The sequence below is a fragment of the Corvus brachyrhynchos genome, unplaced genomic scaffold, assembly GCF_000691975.1.
Source record: "Corvus brachyrhynchos isolate BGI_N302 unplaced genomic scaffold, ASM69197v1 scaffold514, whole genome shotgun sequence".
Lineage (NCBI taxonomy): Eukaryota > Metazoa > Chordata > Aves > Passeriformes > Corvidae > Corvus > Corvus brachyrhynchos.
Window position 1 is genome coordinate 695,098 of NW_008238319.1, and position 9,387 is coordinate 704,484.

General features: G+C 45.9%; 1 protein-coding gene across 1 annotated transcript in view; it reads right to left on the minus strand.

The window, feature by feature from the left end:
- Positions 1-9,387, minus strand: part of PPP2R2D (protein phosphatase 2 regulatory subunit Bdelta) — a 23,157-nt gene that overhangs the window by 7,790 nt on the left and 5,980 nt on the right. The window lies entirely within an intron of this gene.

Here is a 9,387-nt window from a genome sequence, read left to right on the forward strand (position 1 = left end):
TGATGGAGAACAACATTAAAACCTCAGGAAAAACCCCAAGCCCACGTTTCATCTCTTGGGCTCCTGCTCTGAATGATCCCAAGTTTGGAGCACTACCCCTACCACTACAGGATGATGTCCAAGGCTATTCCAGTGCACATTAGGTTATCCAAATGCTTGGATTTGCCTCCAACAAACACACCTTTGCCCAGCCACAGAATACCCTGTTCCAATTTTTGAGTCATCCTCTTAGAAATACAATATTGTAATGACTGAAGTTTCCCTCAAGCTTTCCAGAGGAACTTTTTTTAATAGTTTTTATATGTAGGAAAATGAAGTGTCTCCATTTTTTCTGAAAGTTTTCAATGACCCTGACCCAAACACCATTTTTGATTAGTACATTTCAGTTTGGTAGCACAAAGGTAGAGAAGAGCATGCAGAAAGATACACGAAGTCAAAGAGCAGAGACGTACCCGTAGTTCTGTTACTCGGAAAGGCTCCCTAAGTCTTCCATCTTCGTCTTTTAAATTATAACCTTCGGCTCTTTTATCCCTTTCACTTATTTTCCATAGTTTAATAGTTTTATCTAAAACCAAAAATTCACATGCTTGAGAATGAACTGAATACAAAATCAAATCACTAAATATGGACTCAGCAGAGTGAATGTGAGTGACCTGTCTGGGTTTCCACTGCTTGCAGCAGAAGGATCGTTATGGAGTTCTTTACTGACAATGTGAAGAGCAGTTTGAATAAAATCCCAATTTGTGCCTGAGCAGTAAGGCCCTGTGCCTCCCACTCACCCAAATGCCACTGCCGGGGGGGAGTTTCACACACCAATTACCCAAATTCCCCACTAAACCCTGTACGATTACCTGAATTATATTAACAGACCACTGCCAGGGACCAAACCCAACAAACACATGAACTCCTTGCACTAACTGGCTTAAAGGAAACCAGGTTTGTCCCGGGTACCTGCTCAGAGCCAACCAAAGGTAGAGATCAGCATTTGCCCCACAGTTTAGGGCTCCAAAGGAATGCACTTCCCAGGTGTTACCAGGGAAGCGTTCCAAGTGCAGCCAGGGAGCGCACACTTGGATCACCCAAGAGTGAGATCCCCGGCTAACTGGCGCCAAACCTCTCCTCCCCAAACTCCTGCAGAGCATTTAAGATGACACAGTTTAAGGGATGCTTTATTAGGACTTCTATCAGAGGAAATTATTTTAATTGCACAGACCAGCAGCCAGAAATCACTCCTGCTTTTAAAATTTCATCATGACCTCCCAAAGTGATCCAAACTGTTAGGAATAAGTGTATTCCCCTGATAATAAGAGCCAGTTTTTTCCATAGAATAGTTTAGGTTGGAAAGTACCTTTAAGACACAAGTCCAACTGCTCCCACTAACCCACGTCCCCAGTTCTTCAGTTTCATTTACAGATGCTCCATGATGCACCAAAACTAAACAGACCCAATATTCACACAGCCCTCACACCCAACATTACAATCAAAACATATTCTGCATGTAATTAGAGAAGACATTAAAATAACACCAAAACATGTCAGAAAAAAACCCCAAGTGTAAAACAGGTGAGACAATATTCCAATGACAAAGTTCCTTCTGCAAAAGAAAGGGCCCTTACCATTTGTAGACAGCAGGAAGTGAGCAGCATTCTGTTGTGGTAACCACCTAATTTTATTAATTTTTTCCTCAATTTCTAGACTTTTCAAGTAGTCAAACTCAGGCTCGTGACTCTGGAAGGTACTGTAAACATTGTATTCTCCCCGAGAGAGAGGACGGCTTTTAGTCTGCAAGAAAACAGAGCATTTCCTGAGGCTGATGTCACCAGGTCCCTCAGAAATGGCCCATACAAATCAATGACTAGAAATTGTCAATCAGAATAGCAGCTTTCACAACAGGTCTTGGATTTTACATCTTCACTCCGTGATACTGTACCCAGTTTAGCATCAATACAGCGCACACAGCCTTCCTCTTTAAAAATGTAGCTTTATATATAAATATCTGTGCACCCTTCAGGCTTTGCTATCCTCGTGTGCTGGGTGTGGGAGCAAGGAACAGAGAGCAAAGTCCCAAGGTTCCCCAGATTTGCATTATCAGATTTGAGGCAACTTGTTATCAGGCTTTCCAAGTCAGTCAGTGTTAGTGGTTCGTGCTGCAGAACAGCCCCAAGGGTGCCGTTTGCCCTGCAGTGTCTCACAGCTGTGGAGCTTCCATACTCTGTTAACTCTGAGACTTTACATGATTTTACTCCCTACATGTCATTGACTTGTAAGAATTTTGGGCAGGATCCTTTCACCTGACCCCATCCAGAAGTTCCCTGCACTCGGAGTGAGCTGCCTTGGCACTGGTGCTTCCCCTCTCTACTCACACATTTGGCTGGAGTAATTGGCTGCTTGCACGTGAAATCAAGTCATATGAGCCCAGGGCATGATTTAGGGCATTCCAGGGTGCCTTCCCAAATCCAAGTGTCTGAGGAACTGTATAACCACCCTATATTGTCACTGATCTAGTTCATCTAGCCTTAAATCCAAACTGGGTAAAAAATGTGGTTATTAGATTTTAAGGCTCTAGTATTACACACTTATTTTAGATTCTTTCCTGCAGTTTTGCACATGAAAAAAGAAATGTCCCTCATTCCCAACTCCTCCCTCAGTTTCCATGTGTTCCCAAGGAGACAGCTGAATATTCCTGTGTGAATAGTCTGACTTGGGGTTTGTTTTTCCCCACCCTCCGAGGAAGTGCCGTCACAGGTGGGTTTTGCCTTAGGGAACAACTGAGAGCCAACCCATAATAGTCCGCCTCCACGTCAGGCAAGTCCGAGATCCTGAGAAGCTTGGGATGCTCCTGAGGCACTTCTGACCTTATCTCTGGGCCTTAGTTAAGTCTCTGGTCACCCCGAGTAAAAGATGAATGAGCCCGGAGCTGTCTGGGGGCAGCCGGGTAACATTTCAGCAGTGCTGGCACCTCTCTGCTCCAGAGCCTCCCAGTACCACCAGTGGGGCACCTGTGGGACAGGGGACTGGGAACAGCAGCACGGTGAGGAGAAATGCAAAATGCTGGCCAGGTGTTCCTGAACAGAGCATCATCTGAGCCCCACAAGGAGAGCAGAGGGTTCTGCTGAGAAATCCCACAGCACCTGAAGAGCTGTAATATTCATGCACAGACAAGCTGAATTAAAATTCCATGATCAATTCTGGTATTTCTGATCCAGGAGAGTGCTCAAACCCTCAAATTCCCCTCAGCTCCTTGAAGGACAGGATAAGCAGACACTTTGGTGAGAACTGCCATGTGGAATACTGACTTTTTAAAGAACACAATCCCGGATTCCTCCCAGACATGACAATTAGTTTTCAGCACTTGGTGCATGTTTCCCATCCCCAATGCTGCTCGGGGTATCCCAGCTCAGAGATGTGGCTCAGGACGAACACACAGGAACATTACAGCACTGTCACACAGCTGATGTCCACGAAGAGGAGCTGTGGAAGTGCAGGAGGGACAGTGTTCCCACACTCCTGATGGGAAATGCTCAAGTGCTTCCAGAGAAGTGGCTGTTCCCACTGGTTTTGAGTCCTCAAACAATTTTTAACCACCTTGTCCTATTGTCCTTGCAGCTTATTTTCTGAACTTCTTTTACATTCTCTCCCAAAGCATTGTGGTTTATCTCAGATCAGCCTGACCCAGTGGAAAAATTCAGGAGAATGTCCAAATTCTGCAAAGCGACACTGAGCACACCAGGTACATATAAAGAGCTCACTTGGATTTTGGGGACCTTTTTTTTTTTGGAAGGAGGGAGGGAAACCCTCACCAGACCAACTTACCAAGTGCAGCACAAGGCAGATGTTTAGAAATTTGGCTAACTTGGGGTTTTCTGAGAAAAATCTCCATTTAAACCATTTAAACTCAGGGCATGAACAGATGAAGTGAGACTGTGCAACACAAGAACAGTGTAGTAACAACACTTTTGTTTTTCGAGTCACTGACCTCTTGTTCCCTTTGAAATATAACCACTCTGCCACCTTTGTCTCCTGTTGCAAGAAGATCACCAGTGTAATTAAATTCAACTGTTGAAATTATATCAGCTGTAAAGAGAACAGAAATAAACCAGCACTGTAATGTGGAAAGCAAATCAAGGAGTTCCAAGACTTGAGCACAAAAAAAGCATTACAACTTGCATTAATGCAATGACACAATTCTTCATTTACATCCCCAAATGCAGCCATGTTTCAAAGCCTAACACAATTTTACTGACAAGATAGAACACTTATTCATTCCTCAGTGCAGGCTTTGGGGGCCTTCAGTCACCAGAGGCACACCAGCTTAGGAACCCAAGGTGTCTGTGCTGCCTGTGGGCAGGAAAGCTGCAGTGCCCACGGGAATACCCCCGCTCTGAGCTTCCCCCCTGGGGATCCCACCCCACTGTGTGCATCCTGCCAGGTGTGGTGTTCCCGTGGAGCAGCGTGCCCTGATCCAGGTGAGGCTGAGGCACACCTGCCTTTCCCAAGCTGAGCACTCAGGGAGTTACTTCAGGAGCCCAGAACAGGCAGCTCCCCTCGGCCAAAGGGGAAAAATGGAAATAAAGTTCTTCCAGCTGAGCTTCTTGAATCAGCTCCATGCAGAAGCACCAGCAAGGACAGAGGAAAGCAGGAGAGCAAAGGAAAAGCCCTCAGCACCCACAGATCAGTGCCTCAGTGCCCTTGGGGGTGTTCATCCCCCAGTGCAGCCTCACTCCTGCTGGGCAATAAAGAACTAATTGCCACTGAACAAGCCCCAGCCAAGCGGTGCTGAGATAAGGAGCTGGAGATGTCTGTCCAGGGGCTGGGGCAGATGGTACCAAACACAACAAAGCACTCAGCAAACACTGCTCCTGCTGGGCCTGCTCACATCAAATATTGCATTTATGATGCAGATAGCAAAATTCTGAGGTTTGAAGTGTATGATATCAATTAGTTCCAGAGTGTGCAATTGGAGACTCCCTGGAAGCTCCTTTCCTGTATTGATTTTCATGTGCTATCTTTGAAATTCCTTTTAATAACACCCCACTCTCACAGGGAAGATTATTAGAAACCCTAACCAGTTTTCTCAACAGAAATTCCTTTTTCATCTTTTATCAATGATGCCCTTAAAAGTTTTTTCCTAGTATGTAGAGATAATGATTTACTGTCTTGGATTAAAAAAATAATTATTTAGAACAACTAAATAAATGAGTAAATACCATTTTTCTACAGATTTATGCCAGCCTTCAGTATCACATTACTAACCAGCTTTTGGACACATCCAGTTTTACAGTCACCTTTCTTTAAAGGGAATTACCAGTCAATTACCAGTTAATATCAATTATACACAGGGATTTTAGAAGACATCCTGGAAAAGTAGCAAACCACAAAAAAGAAACAAACTGAGAAGGTAAGCAATCAGTGAAGTGACTTCACAGAGCAATTTTATGACATTTTCAATGCTCAGATATGAAGAAACCCTTGAGTTATGAAAGTTTATTAGTAGCAAAACTAATATTCCACTACCACCACCATCTGCAAGCCCTTCTAGCAAGGACCCCTTTTACCCTTGGAGACTCAGTAACCATCCTAGCAGGAATAAATGCCTCCATAACACATGCAATTCTTTCCAAGTCACAAAAACTACTTTTCCATTTTGTTTCAGGAAACAAAAAAGTTATTATTAGCGTCTCCCATCTCCTACTGGAGTATTCACACAATTATTTGCTCAAAATAATCTGTGTATCATTTCTGTTTCCCAAAAATGCCCAAACCAGCTGCTGAGACAGCCATTATTCCCCAGCAGTGCTATCCAGACAAACACTCTTGGGTGGAATCACATCAAAACACAGACACTACCCAAATTCCATGGCTTGAAACAAAAAGTGCAGGGATAGGAGGGTAAAAAACATGCACTGAAATAGTCTGCCACCAACATTGCTTAGGGAAGAGGGAATTGGAAGGGCACAGCAGGACAAAAACAGAGAAGCTTCCTTCAAATATTTTCTAAGTAACAAACTTTGGAATATGAGCAATCACCTGTTTCAAGAGCACTGCACCTGTTTTATACATAAATGTATGAATTATAAAGTTTTCCCTATAAGCATGTTTAATTGAAGCAGATCAATCCCCCAAATCATTCCACCCACTATCCTCAGCACTCTACCATCTCAAAGCAGGTGAAATAAAAAAAAAAAATTACAAGACTCCAAGTAAAGCACAGAATGAATTCCAAACCATCCCTGTTCTGCTCAACACTTCACCCACCTACATTTGCTCTTCACTTCAAGTCAGCTTAAAACTTTTAGGAAAGAACAAAGCAAACCTCTGCAGATTCTTCATCATCACATTAACCCTGGGATTTCTAAGCTTTTTTATTAGATGTTTTAACTCCTCCCTAGGCATACAAGCACCAGTCTTACTCCCCTGCCTTAGTTTCAGCCTTTTCTCCATGCCAGCAGAGTAACTCCCAATGGAATGTGAGAAAGGGTGAGCAAAACCAAACCAGTGTGATATTTGCTCATGGACAGCATCCCACAGCTCGCTTCTCAGGTACTGCTTTTCTAGAATCAGGGGTTTGTCCAACTGTCCCTCCAGTTCCGTTCCTGTGGGGCTGGGACCTGCTCTGCAAGCATCCACGTAAATCCTTCTCCTGTAACCAGGGAGGGCAGCAATCCCTGGGACTTCACAGTAAGATAGGAGGCTGGCATATTTCTTTCCAGACATGAAAAATTCATGTTTAGCCTCACTTCTGGAAATGAGTTCCAACTTGGTTACACTGCATCCAGAGGAGAAACTCTGAGTTGTTTTCACAGCTGGTGAATTAAAAGGATTAAAAGGATTGCTGGCAACTACACTGTGATTCTGTAGCATCCCCAAATTTAAGAGCACTGAGCACTCCCATGGGTAGGAAACACCACCCCAACACATCAGAGGCCACAAATACCCAGCTCTACAGTAATGTGGTGGAGCCCATTCCCTGACTCGGGACAGCCCTGTAAGCCCTGACAGATGTCAAAGTTCAGTTTGAGTGCTCTGAGCCTTTCACCATCACTGCCAAGTGTGAACCTCCCTACAAACAACTCCTGCCAGAATTCTGGGAAGCCTCCAGAGCCTTCTGGGCAAGTTCTGCTGGGAGTGAAGGGGGCTGGGGTGGCAGAGACCAGCTTTTGTTAGGATTTGGAGACGACAGCAAGCGTATACCTGCAAACTAACTTAATCCCCCCAGGATTCATCCTGGGTATTTCTGACACCGGTATCAACGCCCGGGCTCTCCACTGAAGTAATGGAGAATGCAAAGAGATCCACAACATCTACATCAGGTGCCTAAAATTAGCTCCTGTGAACTTTTCCTCTCTAAGCTGGCTGTGCATTGCTGCTCTGGTTAAAACCCAAACCTGAAAACATGGAGTTACTTGATGCCTCATGCAGGAGAGAAGGAATTTGCAGCTGCAGCTCATGCTCAGGACCAACACTAACGAGACATGGTCAGCACCAGCACCTCTCTCATCCTCCTGAGCTGCTCAGAACCTTCTGTCACAAACCCACTCCTCAAACTTGTGGTGAACAAGGAACCAAACACTCACATCTCTCCAACAGCACCTAAAAACGAGGCTGCTCCAGGGAATTTTAACTTAGAATTTTCCAAGTATGTAATGGATAGTGTACCACTTCAGCACCCAGCCTGAACAATGCCTGCCTTCAAACCTGGCTCCTGTTGTGCTCCCCGGAGAGGAGTCTGAATGCACAGCCCCATTTTCCATGACCCATCCTGGGACCAAAGCAGGAACTGCAGTAAGGCCCAGGGAACTGTCTGCAGAGGCTCTGCTTTGAGAGGAAATGGCTGCATTGGCCTGCAGGCGGAAGGCTGGCACAGACTGTCAGGGGGAACTGGGCACAGAGGGAGTATTCCTGGGCCTACAATCAAGCTCAAAGGTGACACACCTTTCCCTCCAACACTGTTATCCTACAAAGCTGGAATTATCCTGTGGCCGGACAAAGCTGTGGGAGAGGTCTCCCACAGTGGATGGGAAGCAGTGTGTGCAGAAGGGATCAGTGCAGGTTATGTGCTCCTAAGTCAACTCAGAAAGCAGACACTGGGATCTCCCTGGAATGCTGTGCTGAATGGTGTGACATGACATCAGAAGGAACACAACTCTCTTTGCAGCAGGCAGGGACAACAGACCATTCTGAGGGACCACAGGTGACAAACGTGGGCAGTGGACAACAGCAAGGAACCGTGGCTTCAGAGCGACTCAGGAAAGACTCCTCAAATGAAAAATATAATAGGAGCAACTAAGATCAGTGAAAAAAACAGAGAGCCCCTTTAGAGGGAAGAGATTACCAAAGAAAATGAAGTAACTTACAGACCAACACCTGCTAAAGAGCAAATCACAGAAAAAATGTTTAAAACCCAAAATCCTATTGGAGCATAACAAGTTCCAGACCCACAGGGCCTCAGAACTGCTTTGTCACTGACTGGCAGTAATTGCACTTCCCAAACATTCCCACGGATATGCAGCTGCATGGGAAGGTTCTGGGGTGGGCAGAGGGAAGCAGGGGTGTGAAGTCCGACAGTTCTCAGTTGGGATGGCTGCAGGTACCACACCAGGCAAGCGCAGGCAGCTGCTGGCAGCACCCTGCTCCCAGCAGACCCTTCCCCACCCTCCCCGTGCTGGCAGGCAGGCAGTGCTGCAATTGCAGCCATGGCCGGACAAAGCTGTGGGAGACGTCTCCCACAGTGGATGGGAAGCAAGCAGTGTGTGCAGAAGGGATCAGTGCAGGTTATGTGCTCCTAAGTCAACTCAGAAAGCAGACACTGGGATCTCCCTGGAATGCTGTGCTGAATGGTGTGACATGACATCAGAAGGAACACAACTCTCTTTGCAGCAGGCAGGGACAACAGACCATTCTGAGGGACCACAGGTGACAAACGTGGGCAGTGGACAACAGCAAGGAACCGTGGCTTCAGAGCGACTCAGGAAAGACTCCTCAAATGAAAAATATAATAGGAGCAACTAAGATCAGTGAAAAAAACAGAGAGCCCCTTTAGAGGGAAGAGATTACCAAAGAAAATGAAGTAACTTACAGACCAACACCTGCTAAAGAGCAAATCACAGAAAAAATGTTTAAAACCCAAAATCCTATTGGAGCATAACAAGTTCCAGACCCACAGGGCCTCAGAACTGCTTTGTCACTGACTGGCAGTAATTGCACTTCCCAAACATTCCCACGGATATGCAGCTGCATGGGAAGGTTCTGGGGTGGGCAGAGGGAAGCAGGGGTGTGAAGTCCGACAGTTCTCAGTTGGGATGGCTGCAGGTACCACACCAGGCAAGCGCAGGCAGCTGCTGGCAGCACCCTGCTCCCAGCAGCCCCTTCCCCACCCTCCCCGTGCTG